Below are 26465 nucleotides of genomic sequence, written 5' to 3' on the forward strand. Positions count from 1 at the left end.
CTTAGCACAGGGAACATCACTAGTAAGCCCATCAGACTGCAGACATCATATGAAGACTACTACTCTGGTGTAGCCTCCATGCATAAGCAAGAATAGCAGTACGTTTCCCCCAAACATGTTCTCAGCACATGTAATAATCACCATATGTGTACATTATTTTTAGCTCCTACAATCACAAAACATTCACCTTGTGGTATATATCACCCAATCTAAGTTAGCACAGGTCACGTTGATCAGCTAGTCAGGAGCCAATTCAAATGGCTCCTGGCCGAGGTATGGAACGGGACATCTGATCGTGGCCTGCACACAGAAGCCACAGTTCAAACTATGCTGCATCAGGCTTTAAGGAACACTATCGATAAACATGTTTTAGGGAAGTGCTTTTAAGTCCTGGTGTATACATTTGAATGCTTATCTCTTTTGTTTACTGTTATCAAATTCCTTTCACACTTCAGTGTCCCAAATTCTGACTGCAGAGTGAACCATGAGAGTAGGGGGGATTTCCTCACACTTCAGCTGTTATCCCCGTGTGTGTTTGAGAAAGCTCTCAGCAGCTGCTGTGTCACTGGGAGCTGTCTGCAGAAAGCAGTGGAAATGTATCGTACAGTATGTGTAATATAAACATTTGTATGTGAAACCGGACACCTGACAGGCTTTTCATATAACTCTGCTTCAGTATTACAATGTTATTAGCATGTCAGACTGCAGAGACTTACCTCTGCAAATGAGACCTTCCAAACATAGCTTAAATCTACACACAATGAATTAAAGCTTTTGCCTCTGATCTTTATCATGAAAAGTAGAAAAATGTTTACACAGCTACTTAGACATTATTTGTAAATCGTCATTTTAGAACACTTGGTTTGATAGTGTTCCTTAAAGCAGCCACAAGTGTGGTGTCTATTTTAACCTGCGGTAAACAGCAGGTATTGATAACCTCCATGATTCAGCAAATCATAATGGATTTAGGCTGGTCAATCTGACAATGGATAAAGAAACATCACATGTTGCCATCAATGAAGTGTAATGCAATTTCATGCATAGTTCCTGGACCTGGAAATATAGAGATAGGATACAGCGGGGAGGTGCAGCATTATTAACTGGGGAGTACCTTTGCCTTGCTCTATTGCCTGGAGCAGAGTGGCTACAGGAATGAGTATCAGCAGCCCAAGAGCTAATATTAACTTGGAATTTTTGTATATATACTTTATATACTTGAGTATAAGCCTCATTTTTGGGCCCCAAAAAATTGGGGGTCTCGGCTTATACTTGAGTCACTACTCTTTGAGTAACCCCCACAGTGCCCCCACTATATGCACTGTGATGCATGATTTCAGGTAGACTACATACTTGACATTTCCATGGGAGGTTCCAACTAATCTCATCTTGAGTTGTAGCCTTGGAAGGCATACAGAGAGAGTGTCTACTGAGTGGTGAGAATCCTTGCTTTCTTATATCAAGTTTTAGATAAATGACCAAGTGGCTCTGCATTCCTTGCTTTGTCTTCATGCCAGCTTAAACTTTGCAACAGGAGTTCTTTGCATGTCCATCTCCATTGAAGGCCTATGTTCTGGCTTATTATTGCAATCTGCTGAATTTATGCTGCTTTTCTAATACATGGTTGTGGCCGGCCATGGCTATGAGTGGTGTTGTGGATGTGGCTTTTGCCACCCCCAGATTATACTAGGGTCAAACATCTTTCCAATTTTTTAAGGTAAAAGTTGGCTTGTACTCGAATATATACATTACTTTTTTTTCTTTAACTTTTTGCCTTGCCTTACCTAAAGGGTGTGGGGTGTGCCTTTGCTATAAGCAGAACTCAAACATCCCAGAAATTGTGATTCTGAAATGCAACTCTCAGACATCCAACTACTAGTATACTTTAAGTGTACAGAGTCTGTTCAATCCTGCAGAAGCAAAATATAAAATGCATGCATGTTATATTATTAATCAGAACTTCACTTCAGTTTTAAGAACACTTAAAGTACACTAAAACGTTACCCACTGATCTAAATTATTGTGCTCAGTGCAAAATGACTTAATTTATTGTTGTGCAATTTAATCACTGAGAAACCTGCCATGATGTTAGGTCATGAAATGTGTGCATACTTTAGGACTACTCTCTGATTCAGTAGAAAGCTACAGCACTGCAGTGCACAGTGCTGGTGTTGTTTATCTGGTTTGATTACAGGAGAAAGTCGGGTGATAATTTTTCAGTTAACAGGAACTCGAGATGAGACAAATATGGAGGCTGCCATATTTACTTTGTTTGAAATAATACCCGTTTCCTGGCTGTCCCCCTGAATTTTCTGGTCAGTAGTCTCTGAATCACACACCTGAAACAAGCATAATCTTGTCAGATTTGTGTCACTAACATCTGATCTGTATGCTTGTTTCATGTACACTGTCTGCTCATCAGCATGTTGTGCTCTATGGAGATGGACAGAGGGAGAACAGGTGAGGTTGCCAGCACCTGCAGTGATATGTAACAATACTGATCAGGTATGGCTTTCCAGCTTCCTAATCACTAGCAACTAGCAAGCAATCAGCAGCTGTAAGGGCACCTGTGTAATAGAAGGGCACTTGGAAATTTGGGCCCCCAGGAAAGCCGATAGTAGAATCTATATATATAATAGAGTAAGTGCCTCAACCTTCAAACACGAAGAAGAAGTAGCGCCCTGCCCCCAGGGCCGGTCCAAGCAAGAAGAAGGGGCTGGTCCAAGCAAGAAGAAGAAGTAGTGTCATAACAAACCAAGGGCAAAGAGGGATAATTTGCATATTCAGTAGCAGTGCATTGTGGGTAACCACAAATGTTCACTTATAGCGGAATTATTGCAGATTTGCTTATGTTTTAAGAAGGAAAATTACACCAAGCTTTGCTTTTTTTAGTAGGAGGGATTTTTGATCTCTTTTATCCCCCTATACATTCTTAGAAGTTTGGGTCACCCTGAGCTGCTTGGTTAGTCTGTTGTACTGGTCCAAGCCCTATCTCATACAGCCTTATCAATCTCTGCTATGGCTATCATTCATGAAAGTGCTGTCAGTATGGAGAATCAGTGTGGGAAAACACTGATGATGGTGTTTTAGACTTCTGGCTGCTGATTCATAAAAAAGTATCCAGGTGCGGTAGCAGTGCGGAGATTCCCCGAACTAGGCTGGCGGTAGGCTTGCAGAGACACGGAAGCTGCCGAGTTGATACATTTCTCCGTTTTCTGCTCTACTGCAGCTGCCTGGGAGGTCTCTGTGTCTCCATTCCCCTAACATTGTTATCGCAACATCAGAGGGAGCGGTACTTCCCGACCTCACACTGCTTGCGGTGATCTTTATGAATTAACATTTTGCTACATTTTTTACAACAATCACCGCACAAGGCGGTGATTTATCGCTCTGCTCAGTAATGTCAGCTTTTGATGCGGAAGGAGCCTTTATGAATGCAGATTATGCTATGTGTGCGGGAAAATCAGCTGTTTTAAGCATTTCCGCATGCGGAAATGCTTTATGAATGATAGCCTATGTAGTGATGAGAACCAAAGGTCTGAAATAGGCTGTCACATGTGGGTTTGATATGACTGTGTAAAACGTAAAGCTTTAGGCTTGCTTGGCTTACTAAGGGTGAAAAAGGAATATTTTGCATATTTAGTAGCGGTGCATTGTGGGTAATCACAAATGTTCACTTATAGCTGAGTAATTGCATATTTCTTAATGTTTTATGAAGGCAAATTACACCAAGCTTTGCTTTTTTTAGTAGGAGGTCTTTTTGGTCCCTTTTATTCCCCTATACATTACGAGTGGTTTGGGTCACCCTGAGCTGCTTGGTTACTCTGTTGTACTGGTCCAAGCTAGTGTTGGGCGAACAGTGTTCGCCAGTGTTCGGGTTCTGCAGAACATCACCCTGTTCGGGTGATGTTCGAGTTCGGCCGAACACCTGACGGTGCTCGGCCAAACCGTTCGGCCACATGGCCGAACTAAGAGCGCATGGCCGAACGTTCCCCGAACGTTCGGCTAGCGCTGTGATTGGCCGAACGGGTCACGTGGTTCGGACCCGAACGCGCTCTGATTGGCCGAACTGTCACGTGGTTCGGGTAAATAAATACCCGAACCACGTCATATCTCCGCCATTTGTCTGTGGGTTTAGCTTTAGGGAGGCAGGCAGGGTAGTTCGCGCTCCAGCCACGCTAGCCAGGGTCCCCCCTGTCATTGTGTCGCTGCTGGGAACAGTAGTACACCGCTCGCTCAGCCACACTATATAGCATTCTGTTTACTGCCACTCTGTGTACCTCGCTCAGCCACATTATATAGCATTCTGTTCACTGTTCTGTGTCTGCTGGGAATAGTGGTACACCGCTCGCTCAGCCACACTATATAGCATTCTGTTTACTGTTCTGTGTCTGCTGGGAATAGTGGTACACCGCTCGCTCAGCCACACTATATAGCATTCTGTTTACTGTTCTGTGTCTGCTGGGAATAGTGGTACACCGCTCGCTCAGCCACACTATATAGCATTCTGTTTACTGTTCTGTGTCTGCTGGGAATAGTGGTACACCGCTCGCTCAGCCACACTATATAGCATTCTGTTCACTGTTCTGTGTCTGCTGGGAATAGTGGTACACCGCTCGCTCAGCCACACTATATAGCATTCTGTTTACTGTTCTGTGTCTGCTGGGAATAGTGGTACACCGCTCGCTCAGCCACACTATATAGCATTCTGTTTACTGTTCTGTGTCTGCTGGGAATAGTAGTACACCGCTCGCTCAGCCACATTATATAGCATTCTGTTTACTGCCACTCTGTGTACCTCGCTCAGCCACATTATATAGCATTCTGTTCACTGTTCTGTGTCTGCTGGGAATAGTGGTACACCGCTCGCTCAGCCACACTATATAGCATTCTGTTTACTGTTCTGTGTCTGCTGGGAATAGTGGTACACCACTCGCTCAGCCACACTATATAGCATTCTGTTTACTGCCACTCTGTGTACCTCGCTCAGCCACATTATATAGCATTCTGTTCACTGTTCTGTGTCTGCTGGGAATAGTGGTACACCGCTCGCTCAGCCACACTATATAGCATTCTGTTTACTGTTCTGTGTCTGCTGGGAATAGTGGTACACCGCTCGCTCAGCCACACTATATAGCATTCTGTTTACTGTTCTGCGTCTGCTGGGAATAGTGGTACACCGCTCGCTCAGCCACACTATATAGCATTCTGTTTACTGTTCTGTGTCTGCTGGGAATAGTAGTACACCGCTCGCTCAGCCACACTATATAGCATTCTGTTTACTGCCACTCTGTGTACCTCGCTCAGCCACATTATATAGCATTCTGTTCACTGTTCTGTGTCTGCTGGGAATAGTGGTACACCGCTCGCTCAGCCACACTATATAGCATTCTGTTTACTGTTCTGTGTCTGCTGGGAATAGTGGTACACCACTCGCTCAGCCACACTATATAGCATTCTGTTTACTGCCACTCTGTGTACCTCGCTCAGCCACATTATATAGCATTCTGTTCACTGTTCTGTGTCTGCTGGGAATAGTGGTACACCGCTCGCTCAGCCACACTATATAGCATTCTGTTTACTGTTCTGTGTCTGCTGGGAATAGTGGTACACCGCTCGCTCAGCCACACTATATAGCATTCTGTTTACTGTTCTGTGTCTGCTGGGAATAGTAGTACACCGCTCACCCGCCACTGTATAGCATTGTGCTCTGTGTCGCTGCTGGGAATAGTGGTACACCGCTCACCCGTCACTGTATAGCATTGTGCTCTGTGTCGCTGCTGGGAATAGTGGTACTGTATAGCATTTCTGTACTGCCACTGTACTGCTGCCAGTCAGCGTGTACTGTAAGGATAAGTGAAATGAGGAAGAAATCCGGTGAAAGAGGGAGGGGCAAGGGAAGAGGTGTTTCCCCTGACGGTTCACGTACAGGCCACAGGGGAGCACCCAAGAAAACCCACTCAATACCGCCCATGTTGTCCAGGACAACAACCCTCACAAATCCAAAAGAACAGGACCAGATAATTACTTGGATGACCTCTCAAGCGTCCAGCAGTGGGTTAAGCAGCACCAGCACATCACGCACGAGGTCCGAGTCCTCAGCCAGTTACAAGGAGCCAGTGGGCACAAAGCTGACACAACCGGCAGCGACACCACGCACACAACTGCCAGATAACCAGTCCGATGAATTACCTCAGGACACAATGGGGTATTCGCAGGAGCTATTCCCAGCTCAACAAACTTCCACCTTTCAAAGGTCAATGGAGGAACAGCCAGAAATGTTGTGCCTGGATTCACAACCGTTAACTGTGGGAAATGCACCGCGCACTGAAATACAAGGCGAGTCCGAGGAGGACTCGGAAACCCAAATCCCAGAGCAATTTGGGCAGGAGGGGTTGCAATTGCAGGAGGTCGGCCGACAAGATCTGGAAGACGACGTTGGAGTGTGCTGCGCAGAGGTTGTTGTGGGGACCTCTACTCCACGGCGGCGGCCCACAATGACATATGACGAGTTTGAGGAGATGGAAGAGGAGGGTATGGACAATGTGGACAGAGACCCAGATTTTGTTTGTGAACGAGAACATCGCCGTCGTAGCAGCAGCACAGATGAGTCTGTTGAAGAACCCACTGCTGCACGAGTTCGCCTTGTGCCACAAGGTAGGCGGCGCGCAATTTCAGGCACCACAAGCGTGGAAGTTCAAGTGAGAGGCAAAAGAGGAGCAAACAGAAATCGCCAGCAAGGAGGCAGGTGCTCCAAAGTCTGGGCTTTCTTTGAAGACTGCACTGAGGATGTTACCACGGCGATTTGCAAGGTGTGCAAGACCCGCCTGAGCAGGGGGAAAAGTATTAACAACCTCTCCACCACCAGCATGAGCCGTCACATGCTATCCAAACATCCCACTCTGTGGGCAAACGCGTCAGAACAGGGTACCAGCAACAACACTGCCTCCCTTGGGTTCACCAGACTCACCACCAGACCCGCCTCAGCAGCAGCAGTAGCCCAGCCATTGCGTGGTTCACAACATTCACAAACATCAGACGACGCTGACACTGTCACTTTCCGGAGTAGTGCTCTTGAGGTCTCCCAGTGTTCATCAAACACAACAACCAACAGCCCTTCCGTGTGCAGCGCTACGGTTCAGTTGTCTGTGTCGGAGATGTTTGAGCGCAAGAGGAAATTGCCAGCAAATGACCCCCGGGCCGTGGCAGTAACAGCCAGCATAGCCAAGCTTCTGGCCTGCGAAATGCTGCCATATCGAGTGGTGGAGACAAACAGCTTCAAGGGCATGATGTCAGTGGCCATCCCACGTTACGTGGTTCCCAGCCGCTACCACTTTGCGCGCTCTGCAGTGCCTGAGTTGCATGAGCACGTGGTCAGCAAAATAACCCGAAGCTTGAAGAATGCCGTTGCCTGCAAGGTTCACCTCACCACTGACACCTGGACGAGTGCGTTCAGCCAGGGTCGATACATCTCCCTTACCGCGCACTGGGTGAACCTTGTGGAGCCTGGCAGCGATTCCTCACCTGCTACGGCACGGGTGTTGCCCACGCCACAAACAGCTGCACCGCCGTCCCTCCCACTGGATAACAACAGCAGCACCTACCTCTCTGACTCCTTCTCCTCCAACGCATCTCAAAGCTGTACCTCATCCGGAAACGCTAACCCAGCAGCAGTAGGATCGTGGAAGCAGTGCAGCACAGCTGTTGGCATGCGTCAGCAAGCGTTGCTGAAGCTAATCTGCCTTGGGGATAAGCAGCACACAGGGGAGGAAATTTGGAGGGGAATAAAGGAACAGACGGATTTGTGGCTGGCACCGCTGGACCTGAAACCGGGCATGGTTGTGTGTGATAATGGGAGTAATCTCATTCGCGCTTTAAGGTTGGCTAAGCTGACACACATCCCTTGCCTGGTGCACGTGATGAACCTAGTAGTTCAGCGTTTCCTGAGGACATACCCAGGCGTGGCCGATCTTCTGTTGAAGGTGCGTCGAGTGGCCAAACATTGTAGAAATTCCAGTACTGCTTCGGGGGCACTCGCCAAGATGCAGGAGCGCTTCAATCTCCCCCACCATCGCTTGCTGTGTAATGTCCCTACGCGCTGGAATTCTACGCTGCACATGCTAGCCCGCTTTTGCGAGCAGAAGAGTGCAGTGGTCCAGTACATGACGGCGCAGTACCGAGGCGCATCCGGCCAGCTGCCAAGCTTCTGTGGATCCGATTGGGCCAACATGTTGGACCTCTGCCAAGTCCTCCAAAATTTTGAGCAATCCACGTTGCTTGTGAGCAGTGACAACTCTTCAGTCAGCATTACCATACCACTGCTGTGTTTACTGAAGAGGTCGATGTTAAAAATCAAGGAAACAGCTGTCATGATGCAACTGGGGGAATCTGAAGGAGAAAACGATCAGCGTGATGGTACCAACATCAGGCCATCCGCCTCAGGGAACGCTGGCCCCAGCAGCTATGACGAAGAAGAGGAGGAGGAACAGCTGGAGTTGGAGCAGGAATTTCATGCCACCACTGACGAGGGCCAGAGCGGTGCACGTTGGACTTCCACAATTCAACGCGAATGGTCAGCAGAAGCAGACCAGGAGGAAGGTGACGACTATGATGCATCACAACAACTATCACAACGCTCACAAGAGGATGATGAGGATTCTGGTAGGACTCTGGCACACATGGCTCAATTCATGCTAGACTGCATTGAACGTGACCCACGCATTGTGCGCATTCTGGACAACACCAATTACTGGGTTTATACCCTTCTGGATCCACGGTACAAACACAATGTTCCAAAACTGCTTGAAGAAAGAGTCAGACAGGTCAAAATGGAAGAATACCAGCAGGCCCTTGTGGAGACTTTAGAGAGGAGATTGACATCCTCCCCCTCCTCTAGCCAGTTGTACGCAGACAGACTGACTTCCGCAAACCCAGGACGACCAGGAGGGCAGCAAACAACGCAAGCCGCAGCTAGTACCCAAAAGGGAACGGTATCGGCAGTGTCCTTGGAGTGGGAAAATTTTCTGACACCCATGCAGCAGCAGCCCACTGAACAGCAAGCGTGCAGATCCACCTCCAACACCGATCGCCTGGAGAAGATGGTCAAGGACTACATGTCAGATGACGTAGCTGTGTCGAACAATCCATCTGCACCCTTCAACTATTGGGTATCGAAGCTAGACACCTGGCACGAACTGGCAATGTACGCAATAGAGGTGCTGGCTTGCCCGGCAGCCAGCGTTATGTCGGAACGCTGTTTCAGTGCTGCCGGAGGCATCGTCACAGATCGGCGTATCCGCCTCTCTACAGAAAATGCAGACCGTCTGACTCAAATTAAAATGAATCAATCCTGGATTGGAAATGACTACGCAACACTCCAGGACCCCAACCAAGTAACATGACCAATGAACATCTGGGATGGTGTAGCGTTTCCGGTCCCTGTTTATTGAACCTCTCATCTGTATTACATTTATGACTGCATGGCGGCAAAAAGCATTGCTGCTATATCCGCACGCTTTTTGTCCTCATGCAAGACCGGGGTTGTTGTGTCTCAAAAACCGTGGCCTTCTCCTCCTGCGCCTGCTCCTGTTCCATCACGTCTGCTGCTGCTGGGTTAGCGTTGCCGCGTGGTCCCTGTTTATTGAACCACTTATCTTTATTACATTTATGACTGCATGGCGGTACAAAGCATGCTATCCGCACGCTTCTTGCCCTCATGCAAGGCCTGGGTTGTTGTGTCTCACAAAGCGTGGCCTTCTCCTCCTGCGCCTCCTCCTGTTCCATCACGTCTGCTGCTGCTGGGTTAGCGTTGCCGCGTGGTCCCTGTTTATTGAACCACTTATCTTTATTACATTTATGACTGCATGGCGGTACAAAGCATGCTATCCGCACGCTTCTTGCCCTCATGCAAGGCCTGGGTTGTTGTGTCTCACAAAGCGTGGCCTTCTCCTCCTGCGCCTCCTCCTGTTCCATCACGTCTGCTGCTGCTGGGTTAGCGTTGCCGCGTGGTCCCTGTTTATTGAACCACTTATCTTTATTACATTTATGACTGCATGGCGGTACAAAGCATGCTATCCGCACGCTTCTTGCCCTCATGCAAGGCCTCCTGCGCCTCCTCCTGTTCCATCACGTGTGCTGCTGCTGCTGCTGCTGCTGGGTTAGCGTTGCCGGTCCCTGTTTATGGAACCTCTTATCTTTATTACATTTATGACTGCATGGCGGTACAAAGCATGCTATCCGCACGCTTCTTGCCCTCATGCAAGGCCTGGGTTGTTGTGTCTCACAAAGCGTGGCCTTCTCCTCCTGCGCCTCCTCCTGTTCCATCACGTCTGCTGCTGCTGGGTTAGCGTTGCCGCGTGGTCCCTGTTTATTGAACCACTTATCTTTATTACATTTATGACTGCATGGCGGTAAAAAGCATGCTATCCGCACGCTTTTTGTCCTCATGCAAGGCCTGGGTTGTTGTGTCTCACAAAGCGTGGCCTTCTCCTCCTGCGCCTCCTCCTGTTCCATCACGTGTGCTGCTGCTGCTGCTGCTGCTGGGTTAGCGTTGCCGGTCCCTGTTTATGGAACCTCTTATCTTAATTACATTTATGACTGCATGGCGGTACAAAGCATGCTATCCGCACGCTTCTTGCCCTCATGCAAGGCCGGGGTTGTTGTGTCTCACAAAGCGTGGCCTTCTCCTCCTGCGCCTCCTCCTGTTCCATCACGTGTGCTGCTGCTGGGTTAGCGTTACCGGTCCCTTTTCCTGGAACCTCTTATATGTATTACATTTATGACTGCATGCCGACAAAAAACATGTTACCTGTGCAAAGAAAACAGACATTTCCCGCATTTAAAAGACAGTTTTCCCTTTGAAACTTTAAAATCTATTTTCTCAAAAACTATAAGCTCTTTTTGCTAATTTTTTTTTCCTCTTGTACCCACTCCCAAGGTGCACATACCCTGTAAATTTGGGGTATGTAGCATGTAAGGAGGCTTTACAAAGCACAAAAGTTCGGGTCCCCATTGACTTCCATTATGTTCGGAGTTCGGGTCGAACACCCGAACATCGCGGCCATGTTCGGCCTGTTCGGCCCGAACCCGAACATCTAGATGTTCGCCCAACACTAGTCCAAGCCCTATCTGATTCAGCAGTATCAATCCCCAGGGGTTTGATATGACTGTGTAAAATTTAAAGCTATATGCTTGCTATACACCAGTGGCTCTGGATGATTGCTTGGCTTACCAAGGGGGAAAAAGGGTAATTTTCATATTTAGTAGCAGTGCATTGTGGGTAGCCACAAATGTTCACTTATAGCTGAAGTATTGCAGATTTCCTTCTGTTTTAAAAAGGCAAATTACACCAATACATTGTGCGGCATTGCAGGAAGTGACGACAGTGGAACGCACGATGGTACACGGAAGAGGTGAGTCATCCCCGCCCGCTGCCTCTTACTAAAAGCGGCGGCTGCTACTGTGCTTAAGCAGGAGGGGGAGGGGGGGTCCTGCTGAGCTTAAACTGGAGGGGGAGTGCACATGGGGGACCCAGGTGAGGGGGGGGTTCTGCTGAGCTTAAGCTGGAGGTAGAGCACACATGGGGACCCAGTTGAGGGGGGGGGTCCAACCCCCCTCCCCACCGCTGTGCCCAATACCCCCTTCCTGCCCTCTACCCTCTTATGCGGCGTATGCTACGCCGCGGGTCGGCTAGTATTGGTAAATGTACCAATATTCTACTATTAAAGTATAAAAATGGATTGTAAAATATTTATATTAAATACCAATATTTTACTATAGTTAAATGTAACCCTAATCTCATGCACAGATCCTCCCCCTTGATACCTAGCCCTAACCATCCCCCCGCACAGGCACCCGTCTTGATGCTCAACCCTAAGCACCCCCCCCTTCCCCACACACACACACACACACACACACACACACACTCAGACACACCTGATGCCTAACCCTAACCATCCCCCTGCACAAACACCCTACCTGACGCATGACTCTAACTAACCTCACCCCCTTCCCCAGACAAACATCCTAACTGGCACCCCATCGGGATGTGTAATATGCTGGCATGTCCTGACGGTGTGTCACATGGCACTGTTATTGCCTTGGAAACCCAATGCTGGACGTGGCAATAAGGTGAGTTAATCCTCTTCTTATTACCTGCTCATAATTCTGCAGGGAGGGAGGAGGGAGGGAGATTAAATAAAGGAAAGCAGGCTGCAGTCTACAGCCGGTGACCCAGGTCACCTAAACTTTGCCCAAGCCTACACTAGGCAATGTTTACTCTTGATCTACAAACAATCTAATCTAAGCATTCAGAATGGCCATAGATTCAGAGTAATTTTTTCTACTGACTGATTGGAAACCACTGCTAAATGATTGCTTTGGCAGTTGTTAAAGAGAACCTGAGGTGTGTTTAAAGAGTGTTATCTGCATAAAATTTCTGTGCACACCCTCCACACAATAACTTTATCCTACTTTTGTGGGTACACGCAATGTTTGTTACAACATCCGCTTGTTTAAAGAGAACCCGAGGTGGGTTTGAAGAATATTATCTGCATACAGAGGCTGGATCTGCCTATACAGCCCAGCCTCTGTTGCTATCCCAAACCCCCCTAAGGTCCCTCTGCACTCTGCAATCCTTCATAAATCACAGCCGTGCTGTGAGGCTCTGTTTACATTTGTAGTGTCAGTCTCAGCTGCTCCCCCCGCCTCCTGCATAGCTCCGGTCCCTGCCCCCATCCCTTCCCTCCAATCAGCAGGGAGGGAAGGGATGCAGGCAGGGACTGGAGTTCTGCAGGAGGCAGGGGGAGCAGCAGACTGACACTATAGAGATAAACACAGCCAGCTCTGAGTCTGACAAGCTGTTTGTCAGCAGCGTGGCTGTGATTTATGAGGGATTGCAGAGTGCAGGGGGACCTTAGGGGGGTTTGGGATAGCAACAGAGGCTGGGCTGTATAGGCAGATCCAGCCTCTGTATGCAGATAATATTCTTCAAACCCACCTCGGGTTCTCTTTAAACAAGCGGATGTTGTAACAAACATTGCGTGTACCCACAAAAGTAGGATAAAGTTATTGTGTGGAGGGTGTGCACAGAAATTTTACCAGTACTTCTGATAGTCAGATAGTGTACGTTGAACAGTAAGCATGACCCGCATTACCTTGATAATGCATACATTGCAAGGCTACCATGTAGCTAGATAGTACAGGTTGCACTAATTACACAATGCATGCTACATTCAGAAGCACTGGGTAGACTGCCACGTGCTCCCTGCACATTGCAACATTACTGTACATTTGTGAATACACCCATTGCTTGGTCCTTCACATAACATGTGTGTGCAATAGCTGCTAAAAAAAAAAAATCAGAACTCACTCTTTAAGGTTTTCTTTTTTCCAAACTATATCTGCAACTTTCAAGAAAAACTAATTTTATGTGTAAAGACATTTCAACTGTATTATGCTGAGTGCTGGATCAGTCCTGCTGGGAACTCATTACTGATAAATTAAACAGCAACAGAATTGCACTTTGTTTGCAGTTTGGACTCCATAATGTAATTTATCCTGTCAATATGGAATAACTGCTTAATTATAAAAGATTTGCACTTCATTTGAAATATTTATGAAATATTTATTTTAATATATTGATTCGGATCCACAGCACATAACATACTTTATGTTTATATATTTATTTTCACCTGTAATGCTGTAAAGTAGATTAAACCTTCTGGGATTTCATTAGTATCACATTGTACAGACTCTAGATTACAGTTTTTACAGATGCTCACTCTGGTATTAAACTGCATTTTATTGTATGTGATGTACAACTCAACCCCCATCTAGATTAGTGAAGTAATATAGTTTCTGAATATATAACTATTCTGTGTCCAATGTCCGTTCCAAGGGCCGGTCATAGACTTTTTGCTGCCTGATGCAAACTTGTAAGGATGCCCCCCTATTTGGAATGATCATGCAGCACCCAAATATTTACTTAATTTAACGTTCTCAGCCAGCAAGGGAGCATATACAACAACCTGAGACATGACATGCTGCACCTCAACACAGTGACACACTGGCTGGCTGGCTGTGAGTCTGTGACAAACAAACTGCTGACCCTCAGCCAGTCGTCCATCCTGCATTAATGCATTCAGGACAGCAGTGCCACCTCCTCCCTTCTGCTGAGCAAATCAAATTAAACACTGCTACTCTCCTGCCTACCCCTCCTCACTTACTGTTAGACTCCTCACACAGCATAACAAGCTGCTTTTCCCCAATGATGAGTGACCTCTTCACCTCACTCACTCTTCTCTCGCTTATCCTCCTACTCTGACTGCATGCCGTAAGTGTAAACATAGTACAAACAGCCTGTAATGTCTGTGTCTGATACAAGTGTTTCACCTTGCTTCATGAGAGCCGGCCCTGTCCGTTTCTGTTGTGTGCAGTTAGGTTGTAGTAGCATTTTATTTATTTTTTGCCTTTATTCAGAAGCTCTGGAGTACTTCTTTATTACACACTATTCTGTTTTGTTTTTTTTACAGCTGAGTAGTGTTACTTGTGTGTGATCATGTGTCACTTCTGTTTCCTGTGTAGGGTAATGATAGCAATATGTTATTAGGCTTGTAGTAGATCAGGAACATCATTTATATCTCTGTGATATCGATCATTTGCCTGGCCACCACATTGCACCACTTGATATTTGATCTGAGAAATGTAATCAAAAATTAACTGGACCGCCATTCCCACTAGCTTTGTACTGCTTGATACAGCCCTGAGCTTTTCAAACGTTAAATTATACATTTCTCCCACCTGCAACCATCTATACTTACGCCATGGTCGAGACAGCTAAGTATCCCCTTTCCTGATCATTGTTCAGTCCATAAAATAATTAAAATTGATCCAGAGGGCCATCATTTTTTTTAAAATTTGATTTTATCTAATTGGGTACATTCACTAAAGAACAGTAATTGCAGACCTCTTTCAGATGCTGACTGAACTGTGCGCTTGCTGAGCAGTTCAGCATCTGGTTTGCCACCCACGAGCGCCACTCAGGTGCAATTTTAATACAGGTGCAATTAATACAGCCGAATGGCAGGACCGCTTGTTGCCTGCTGCTGGAACTGCATGCACAAGAGCAGTTGACAGGCAGTGAATTTACTACCTAATTGGCTCGTAACAATCAAAGTTGTCTCGCACTCATAATTGGATCTGCCACTGCCATTAGATGCAGGAATTCCACTGTACAAGAAGGATGATGCCTTCTGTTGTATATAGTCAAAAGAGAAAGCTGTCACTTCCTGTAATAATCTTTATTACTTTATAGAAAACTTTAATAAAGACAGTTTTTCGAGACTGCACATGGTCTCTTTTTCAAGGCAAAGCCTGCTCAAAGGAAGAATCTGTTTGCCGCTTGTGGATGAAAAAAAATTAAAATGCAAGGCAAGTGAAATCACTTTGATGCACTCGTGTGTGTGTGTGTGTGGGGGTGGCTGCAGTGTCCCCAATTGGCTGTCTGTACAGCCATTTTCATGGGAGCCCTGGCATCTGCATATTTGAATTCCCCATTAGGTTTTCATTTTGATAATGTATTACCCTCTGAGGAAATAAATATAGTAAATGTCCTTTACCTCTTCTACTTGTTTACCTGGGTTATTTTAGTACTGAATATGCAGATTTAAATGTTTGAATTAGCAGACTGCTAAACTTTTATTTAAAGTGGTTTTCTGCTGGTTTACTAGAGTCTTTTGTACAGTAAGGCTGAAACAGTAGTCTGTACATTCCATCCATTTCTATACTCAAACTGCTGTACTATTTGACAAGTTTTGTTTTAATGAAAGTTGAACTGTAAAGTAAATCTCCTTTTAATGATTTGGCTTACATTGCGATGAATGGTTTGAAAGAAAATGTAAGCTATAATATTTCTTTAGATTGTGGATCCCCAGAGCAGAGGATGTAAAGTGGTGTACTCCTACTGACATTATGGGGGGTCTGTACAGTTTAATCTTAAATATATTTATTAACCAGTCTTATTGTACAATGTGTAATACAATAGAAGAGGTCTCAAACTGGAGTGTATCATAAGGAATGCACGTTAAGGTGTTTATTAATGGTACAATTTTTCACTAAATGCGATCTTTCAATCCAATTTTAACAATTGTTACTAATTGGAAGGCTATTATCGATTGCTCACATTTACGGAATGATTCTTTTTTCAAATGCGATCATAACATCCAACTTCCAGATCAATTTTATCCTATTTAGCAATTTACCAAAGAATCGTCCCTTGTCGATTGTCTTCATAACTGGTCAATTTTCTATACAATTCGATTGTAAAAATCAAATCATCAGGTCGCATTTGTTGAAAAAATTGCACCGTTAATGGGCACCTTTACTAATACAGAAAAAACAATAACTGCCAAATGTATATACATGTAAACGCACATCAAATACAAACCTCTTAACCTCCCTCCTTAACCTCTCATAAGGTCCTTGGGGCGTGGTTTGTGGGCGATCACGTGCGCTGATGTGCGCTTATCTCCGCTCTAATGGCAGAGCTCCTCTCCGCCTTCAGTCTCCCAGCGGCGATCGCCGCTGGGAGACTGTTGGTCGGCGAAAGCACCATATTTTATTGCTGTACAGCATTGCGATCTAAGACAGCGCTGTACTGGGGACAGCCATGTGACAAGGCTGTCCCCTCAATTGGCTCAAGGGTGATCCGCTGTCATAGGCTGAAGCCTATGACAGCCAATTACAGTAATAGGCTGGCGGGTACGGGAACAAAGGGAAAATAAAAAAAATACAGCATTTTATTTAAAAATAAAAAAATAACTGTTTATAAAAAAAAAAAAAACATTGGGGGAGCGATCAGACCCCACCAACAGAGAGCTCTGTCGGTGGGGATAAAAGGGGGGGGGGGATCACTTGTGTGCTGTGTTGTGTGGCATTGCAGCTAGCCCTTAAAGCTGCAGTGGCCCTTTTTGTGAAAAAATGCCCTAGTCTTTATAGGGGTTTAACACTGCGGTCTTCAAGTGGTTCTCCCTCCTCCCCCACCACTAGTAACACAGCAGGTAATTGCACATGTACTATTGCCCTGGGTCAAGCAGTCTGCTAACTGGCACATGTAAGATACATCAGCTGAAAGAATTAGCACTAAACTGTAGATAAGTGAAGTAGGTAATTTAGGCGCCACTGGGGTATATGTAAAATGGGCACCACATAGACCGCTTTGTTAACTGCACCTATAACAGTGCTCATGTGGTGATTTAGGTAGCATGGGTGCCCAATAAAGATATTGTATTTTGTGATCAGTGCCCAACAATTTAGCGGCAAATGAGATGTGATTAGAGGTGGGGATATGGACATTGCGGGTACTAAATCAAAATATTAGGGGATGGTTAGGATTAGGGATGGGGGTTTGGTTAGAGTTTGGCATAAGTGAGGGTTGGTTAACCAGTTCAGCCTATCTGGACGAAATTACTTGTCCAGATAGGCTCTGCTGCTGCCGCCGTGTGGTGCACATGATTGGGCGCGCTCCTGCGCACGCTCCCACCACCCACCGCTAGCCTCCCGATCAGTGAATGGGAATATAATTCCCAATCACCGATCTAAGTCCCCCGGAGAAATACCGACGCTTTCTATTCAGAGAGCGAGGTATTTCTGCCCCCAGGAAACTTTACCGTCTTCTTTTTAGTTCCTGGATGCGAGATCGTTTGCATCCAGGACTTTTTTGACTGTGGCCATCTTGTGGCCAAATAATAAACTGCACCCACATACATTTTTTATTAAACAATTATATTATTTTACATGAAAAATTAGCTGTTTCCCTCCCACACCAAAAATGACCCAAATACATTTTTTATTAAAAAAAATAAATAAAAAAATACAATAAAATAAAACAAAAACAACATCAATAGTTACCCAAGGGTCTGAACTTTATAAATATGCATGTCAAGAGAGTATGAAAAAATGCACCTTAATTTCTAAATAAAATATTGGCGCCATAAATTGTGATAGGGACATCATTTAAACGTTGTAATAACCGGGACAGATGGGCAAATAAAATGAGTTTTAATTACGGTAGCATATATTAATTTCAAGCTATAATGGCCAAAAACTAAGACATAGTTAATTTTTTTCTTTTCTTTTTTTAATCTTCCTGTTAAAATGGATTTAGGTACAAAGATAATTCTTAGCAAAATGTACTACCCAAAGAAAGCCTAATTAGTGGCGGAAAAAACAAGATATAGATCAATTAATTGTGATAAGTAGCAATAAAGTTATTGGCGAATGAATGGGAGGTGAACGTTGCTCGGATGCATGAGGTTTTCGACACTGTGGTGCTGAACCGGTTAAGTTTAGGCATCAACAGAAGGAGGGCTCATATGATAAAAGCATTAGGTTTATTGAAAAATACTGGTGGATTTTGTGGGGGATGAGGGGAGGGGGTGGGCGAGTCAGTTAGGTTTAGGCATTGGTGGTAGAGAGGCCAGTTAGGTTGAGGCAACTGTAGAGTAGGGGCTCGTGTGAGAATAGGGTTAGGTTTAGCAATAGTAAAATATTGGGAAAATTTTATTACCACTGCCCGATAATAGAATATAGGTACTGCATTTTTTGGACTATAAGACTCGCTTTTTCTCCTCCAAATGTAGGGGAAAAAAATCAGTGCGTCTTATAGTCCAAATGCAGGGAGTTCCTGACGTGGGAACGCCTGCCAATACGAACCATAACCCACCGCAATGTCGGGGACTCCCTGTACTGTGCCCATGCCACGCAGAGGCTTGTATATATGGCCATGAGGCTATGCTGTATTGGAAAAAATGACTATATGATTGTATTTTAACTGTATGTTTTGCATGTTTTGCACTACTGCCTTGTAATTGTCCTCTGATAAAGCTTCCAGTAGTTACAGGAGTGAAACTTGTCAGGCTAGGTGGAGGGTAGTGTTGTGTATGAATATGCATTCATTTTTATGTGATTTAAAGGGGTAGACATCCTGCAAATACTGAGGCTATATTAATCCTAATAGGGTGTTCTGACATATATTTACCTCCTATGTCACATGTTAAGTAAACCATTTAGGCAATACAATAAACAAGGGAGAAGGCACACAACAGGCTTTTCAACTTGTGTTTATCTAAACTTTAGCAAGTACATGACATGTATCGGGGTTACCCCCTTCATCAGTTATCTGAAGTGAATTGGTGACCCACTGGAGGATCGCGCAGCAGCGACTCAGGGTTAGCTAACCTGAGTAGGTTACCATTGGTTACATCTGTTTGTGAGTCATATAGGCAATACAGGCTGCACCTGAATGTTTAAATGTTTCATTAAAAGTTAGGTTTTATATAGCTCTATAGCTCTCTATAACAAGCATAAATAGTGTTTTGTATGCTTTCAGCATAGTGTTTAGAGGACACAAGGGGACACAAAGGGGCATAGAGGAGGACACAAGGAGGACAGAGGTGGACACATGGGGGACACAGGGGGACACAAAGGGGGCACAGGAGCACACAGGGAGACACAAGAGGTACAAGGGAGCATGAGATACAAAGGGGGCAAAATCCACAAGATGCCCCTTCACAATGGAAGCACCAGGTTTAGTATATATTTTTTCCCTTGTTTTGTCCTCTAAACCCAGGTGTGTCTTATGGCCAGAAGTGTCTTATAGACTTAAAATACGGTAATTTTACTGATATTCTAGTATCATCCATCTCCAGCACCCAAATTACTGTGGCACCCTTTTTACATGTACACATAGATAGGGAAGTTACACTGTTTTGCAGTTCAGACTATAAGGGATGGGGCACAGAAAGAGCTGTCTGAAAAGATGAGGCTGGTTTCACACTGGGGCATTGCGTTGCATAACAGTATCACAGCACAATGAAAGGGAAGGTTGCATTGTGTGTTACACACATGATACGGATACGAGGCATACAGTGCAGCATAGTACATAAAAAGAATTCTTCATTGCAACTGTAAATGTGCACATCATCCATTAACGCACAGCGTGCCTCACATTACCCCAACGGACTCTGCTGCACAACATTGCTAATGTGCTGATGTAAAAGTACCATTACTATATAATTGCATTGCGCTCACTATGCGGTGATATTGTCCAACGCAACATGTCACTGTGAAAGTAGCCGAAAGGATGTAGCTGTGAAAGTCTGCACTACAGGAAATGACTAGAGAGGGGAGACTGATCACAAACGTTATCTGACATTTAATCAAGAAGCTTCTAGGCAGATAAAACAAGCTCGAGCACTAGGTGTCTACGTATGACTGAGAGTGGGGCTTTAAATGATAGCTGCATGGAGATCTGTGATCATGCTTTCCGTGTGAGTCTTTCTGTTCATCTCTCTACATTTCTATGTTGAAAGCACATTTTCTCCTTTTCCTACAAGCTCCATGTTAAAGCCTTCAAGAATATAAAACAGAATATTTTAGTTAAACAAAATCTGAAACTATTAAATTTTAATTTGGCATTTGCAAGTGATGAAATGTTGTAGTATTGCACAGACAGTTGTCACATTCATAAAATTCCACCCATTTAACTTTAGATTAAATATATTCTGTCTTGCTTAATAAACTTCCTTTTGGTCTTCAGACTAATGAATAAAGTGATATCCTTTCTTCTTCAATGACAGATTGGTGGCATGGGACTGCAAGGTAATTGCTGTCTCTGTTTTAAGAATTAGATTTGTATTAATCTGTTCTGTATAGAAAAATAACCCAAGGGCATGTCTGACAAGTTATGACATATTTTTATTAATTCGGTGAACACAGCCTAAATATGATGAACTGTCAAAATGTACATATTGTATATGGGGGAATATACAAAAATTACTTTGATAAGGGGCATACAACATCATTCTAAAACAAAGCTGTGCTAAGAATGTTGCTAAAAGTGTTATCATATAGTTTAAACCTTTATTTTAGTACTTCTCAGGTTTTGAATGATTGTCAGAATATGAATTATGCATTTAGCTATGTGCTCCTGCATCTACATATGGGGATGACAACATGCTGATAAACAATCTAAAATATGTACAAAGGAGATTTGCTTGAAAAGCCTAGCTAAGTCAAGATGGAAAAAAGCAAAGTGAATGAAAACTATAGAATAGTAAGAAACAGATATAGCATAGGTCAGATTAAGGAAAGTGGAAGGGAAGGCAGATGCTAGGGAGTATACGACAAGTAATTAGGCAAAGACTGTAGGTGGTGGGTGATGAAAGGTGAGGTGGAAAAGCATAAAATATTGGATGAAGCGATGGACAGATGTCAAAAACTGGGAATGGGTTGGGAAGGTAAGATGGTGGTAAGATGGTAAAATGGGGGTTTAAGGAAAGAATAAGGATTAGGGATGCAACAGCTCTAAGTGCAGATCGTCACAGTGGAGTGGAAGGACAGATTAGCGGTTGCTTGGGGAAGGTTCTGTTTGATGGATCAAGTAGTGGCCACAGTGTTTTGAAGGATATGTGTGGGATAGGGGTCAAAAGAATTGAAATAGATGTTGGACACAGTGGTCAGGTGAGGGTTGGATAAATGGGATTGAGGACAAGTAAGCTGGGAGGATATGCAAGAGTTGGATGAGGAATGAGTCAGAAAAGGTGTGCTGGAGGGATGGACGCAGTGACTGGGAGGATAGATATGGGGTGAGTAGGTGTGGGTATGGAGAAGTGACACGGGGGAAATATAGTGACTTGGAAAGTAGCTGAGGGATAAGTTGCTGGCAAGCAAGATAGGTGACATGGTGTAGACCCTGTGGCTAGGATAATAAATTACAAGTGATTGTCAAGGTAATGGGCAGGGGACATTATATGAATGTTGGACAAAGGGAGCTGGGGGTGGAGGTTAGGGTTGGATAGAAGAGGCTCATATGAGGTAAGAATAGGGAAGGAAACAATAGCTGGGAACATGGATTATGGCCTGGAAGAGAAGGGTAAGGTAGGTGACATGGATAGATAGGCACAGCGTAAAAGAGGGTGTGTATAGGTGGAGAAGAAAAAAAATCACCTGACCTTATGGAACTTTGGAAATCATGTGCATTTTCCTGCTATTGCTTACTAACTACCTGGGTACCTGCTACGTGTGGGACTTTAACATTATGCAGGGTACCTTGTTTACCCAATCTGCCTACATGAACTTCTGCATTTAGTGCTAATTTATGCAGTTTGAAGTGTGTGTGCAGCTGCTGGTGTGCATGTGTTTTTTTTATCTGCATCAACGTATGCTACATTTGATATACGGCCATGTATCACTAATTTTAAGGGGGGGTAAGGGGATTCTCTATGGTTGTCCTATGATTTTTCATTACATTTTGATACCTGTTTCAACATTCTGACGTGGATAGGTGGGCCACAGGAGAAGTGAGCATGGTGGTGGACACTGTGGTTGACAGTATAAGAGAGGTGCAGAGAGCTCAGAGAAGATGGGGTTATGGTGGGAGACATAGTTACTGAGCAAATAGGTCAGGAATTGGTAAGTGGACAGTGGAGGTGAGGAAAGTTGAAATGTGGATGGATATACGGGTTAAAAGAGAAAGGCGAGGGTAGGAAGGTGATGGTCAAGAGAGTGATGTGAACACTGTAGCGAGGATAATAATTGAGGGGTAAGTAGATACTAGACAGGGGAAGTGACATGAAGATTTGACAAAAGGATTGGGAGGAATGACAAGGAGTGGATGTGCTAAGAATGGGAGGAGTAATATGGAGGTTGGACACAGGTGCTGGAAGGTCAGGCAATGGTGCGTAAGTAAGATTCCATTGCCATGACAGGGGGTGAATATTGTGGCTGGGAGAGGGGTAAAGAGGTGGGATTAAGTTAATATGACTTGAGAGCAGACAAAGTGGCTAGAACGAAGGATGGATGAGGGCTTGTATGTGAGGTCAAATGGGCATAGATAAAATTTGTTGAACAACAGGAAAGGAGTGAGTAGGTGAGGTTCCCTATAGGTGACATAAGAAATGGACAGACCGTAAGGATAGAAGAGTAGTAATTATATGACCTCAAGAGCAGGGAGATGAACAATGTCATTATGTGAGCAAGTGAGTATGCAGGCCAAGGTCAGAAGAAGCAACACTGGGACTGGATACTTTGGCTGGAAGCAACAGTGAGATGTGGGTAAATTATTGGTGGGAATCAGCAAAGGTAACATAGAGGAAGATGTTTAAAAGTAGGTACAGGCACTGATCCAGCCTCAAATCATGTATACAAACTCCACCAGCTGCTTAGGGAAACCACATCAATAGTAGGTACCACAGGTGTAAAAGACAAATCCACAGCGCTTGGTGGTTAGTTGGATATCTGCAGTGTCACCACAGTGCTCAACAATATTATGTCACAGTGACATCACTAAAAACAATATGCCAAAGGTCACTTTTCATCCATAAAAGCAATAGTTTATTCAAATCACATAAAAGCTCATATATGATAACTTACTTCCGGGGTCCTTTTGACAGGGACCCTTAGTAAATAAAGCACATACAGTGTATCACCCATACACAAAGGGGAACAGACTCAGTTCAAGACATATATCCAATCTCCAGTTCCTGGGGTGAATGCTTTATTTCTCAAACCCCCACCCCCCATTCCTTTTCCCCCTTACAAGTGTGCAGGGTATATAGAAACAAAATATGTGATTCCCCTAAATATTTCACCTAGATTCAAATCCAGGAAAGACATAGAATCCATTCTTGTCTCCTAAAGCGAACGCATTTAAATAAGGTAAAATTGAGGTGATAAGAGAGGCGTGGCCAATCAAGCAGCAACATTAATTAACCCTTTGCACACTCTCATGTAAATACCGACAGCAGATCAAACATTCAGGAACCACTGCTATTAGGGATGCTCGTCGGATTCCGCGGAATGGAGATTTCCGCGATTCCGGTCGGAAATTGGCAATTCCGTTCCGGTGAGCTGGAATGGAAAAGCTATAGCGCTAATTGGAAATAGTGGAATTTCTATGCGGAATTCCGTCGGAATTTAAACAGAAGCGTGTAAAAGCTGAATTAGCCAAGCAGAAGCATCGGAAGGGGATAGACCCATCACAGAAGCTTAAAACATGATGATTTCTGCATTAAAATGGAATTTCTGCACCAATTAGAGTCTTAACAAAAACCAACCAATCCTACGTTAGCAACCACCTCCTAGCTACCTATCATCAGCTATCCCCCCATTTTGTATATAAGGGAGGTGTGACAGTCACGAAAGCTTGTGGGTTTCAGTCTGGTATTGGAGAGAGGAGAGAGACACATATTAGTTGTTTCAACATAAAACATTAGTCTTTTTAAAGATTGTATATAAAACAAAAGTCTTTTTAAAGACTGTGAGAGAGAAATAGATTGAGTGTGAGCTATTATTAGTACTAGCAGGGGAGTAACTAGGCCCTACTAGGTGACGTCACTTCCGGAAGTGACGTCAGGCGCCAGAGCGAAGATTATGCGGTGGAACGCATGGAAGGTATGTATCTGCCCGCCGCTGCCCGCTGCCCACACTATAACTTTAGCTGTAGGGGAGCGCAGAGGGGAGAGCCCCAAGGTAAGGGAGAGGGGGGGAACTTCCCCTCTCCCCGCCGACTGTGGCCAAGGCTTTCCCCTCATTCTGCCACCCCTCCAGCTCCCACAAAACGGCCCCGGAGCGGGCCCCAGGGGGGGGGCTGGGCCCCCCCCGCAGGCGCATGGGCTGCAGGGCCTATTGGTACGCCAGTGAGTAGTAGCTAGCTAGGTGTATTTGTGAGAGAGTGACAGTAGATTGTTAGTTTGAGTGATAGATTGTAGTGTAGTGTACTAGTAGTTGCTGTGTGGAGAGGGTTAGACAGATCCAGCCAGGCTGCAGGCTTTGTGTTTAACAGAGTGAGAGAGTTAGGTGGGGATTGATTAGTTGAGTGTAGTGCAAATTTTTTTTTGTTTGTTTTCTAAGTTCATTTTTTTTGTTTATTTTGATTTTTATTTATTTTCTTTATTTATTTTACTTTGCTTCTGTCGCTCATACCCCTTCCCCAATAAGGTTTTTGGCCCCAAAGCAATGGAGCGAGAGCAGCAGCAATTTCCTGCCACTCCTAAAAGAAAATGGAGTGATGGTGGTGTTGGTGGATCACGTCAAGTACGTGATCAGGTTGAGGGTGGCAGCAGCAATAGGAAGTGCTCCGCCCTGATCAGAGATGTCTTCCCTGTGTTCGCACGCAGGAAAATTTTGACAGAGCAGCAGGTGAACAGAGTTGTTGATTATTTAGATCAGGAACCCTCTACCCAGTCTGAGGAACTTGAAGCTAGTGGCAGCAGCACTAATAGTGGCCAGGTTCCTCATGCCCAGAACCCGACCGCAGCTGCTTCTCTTGACGAGGTTGCTTCCTCCCAGTACTCTCCTCCAAAACTAAAGCACACCTATGTCGATGAGAGAGATGTGTAGAAGGATTGGGATGAGGCATTGGAGGAGACCATGGGACCAAGGTCCCAAGAAGTGGTGGGTTCTGTGGTGACAGAAATGGCCCCTGTGTTTTCTTCATCCAGTAGTAATCCATCACAACTGGGAGCTTGTGTCACCACCAATCTACATCACCACCAGTCAACTACAGAGATGCTTCATGGCCAGGTGGAGGGTCCAGAAGAGTCACTTATGGGTTCCAGCGATTTTGTTGAACTGGATGATGTTTTGGATGATGAAGTGGCTGATCCACTGCCATCTGGTGGGTTAGGCACTAGCAGGCATTAGCAGCATGGAGAAACAGAGCAGACAGTTGGCCAGCAGCCTGCAAGTGTTTTCCCGTCTGTCAGTACCCACCAGTACAATGCAGAGCATCGACATGCTAGAACAGGCCGCACCACTCACACCACTGCTCCACGTGCACACACGTCCCCTGCATGGAATTGTTTTACTGTTCTGGAAGAGGATGAATCCAGGGCAGTCTGTTCTGTGTGCCGTGAGCAGAGGCAAATCGGGCACTGGGTTCGGCGCTTCAGGGCTGATAAGCCATCTGTGCAACCACCACAGATGGCAATTCAAATATGTACAAAATTACAATAAGATGGGTGGAGGAAAACCAGCAGCAACAGGCCCCTCCTCTTCTTTTTCTACTCGTCCTGTCCCAATCCGACCTGCTCAGTACCATTCCAATTCAAATCCCTCTGCATGCCAGGCTGGAAGAGGACTCCAGACCTCGGCAAGCACCTCATCATCACTCTTGTTGGTTTCCTCTGAATCACCAGTGTTCCAGCATCAGGCCTCTGTGCCAGAAATGTTGCAGAGGAAGCGGATGCTCCCTGCAACTGATCAGTTTGTTGTGAAAAATAATGTGCTCCTGGCGAGGCTGTTGGGCCAACAGCTGCTGCCCTACCAGTTTGTGGACTGTGCCCCCTTCCGCAGACTGATGAACAGTGTTGCTCCATAATGGCGGATCCCCAGTCACTATTATTTTGCCAGGAATGCTATCCCTGCCCTTCACCAGCACATTGTGGAATGTGTCGGCCGGTCTATGGATC

The sequence above is a fragment of the Hyperolius riggenbachi genome, chromosome 5 (genome assembly GCF_040937935.1).
Source record: "Hyperolius riggenbachi isolate aHypRig1 chromosome 5, aHypRig1.pri, whole genome shotgun sequence".
NCBI classification, from domain to species: Eukaryota; Metazoa; Chordata; class Amphibia; order Anura; family Hyperoliidae; genus Hyperolius; species Hyperolius riggenbachi.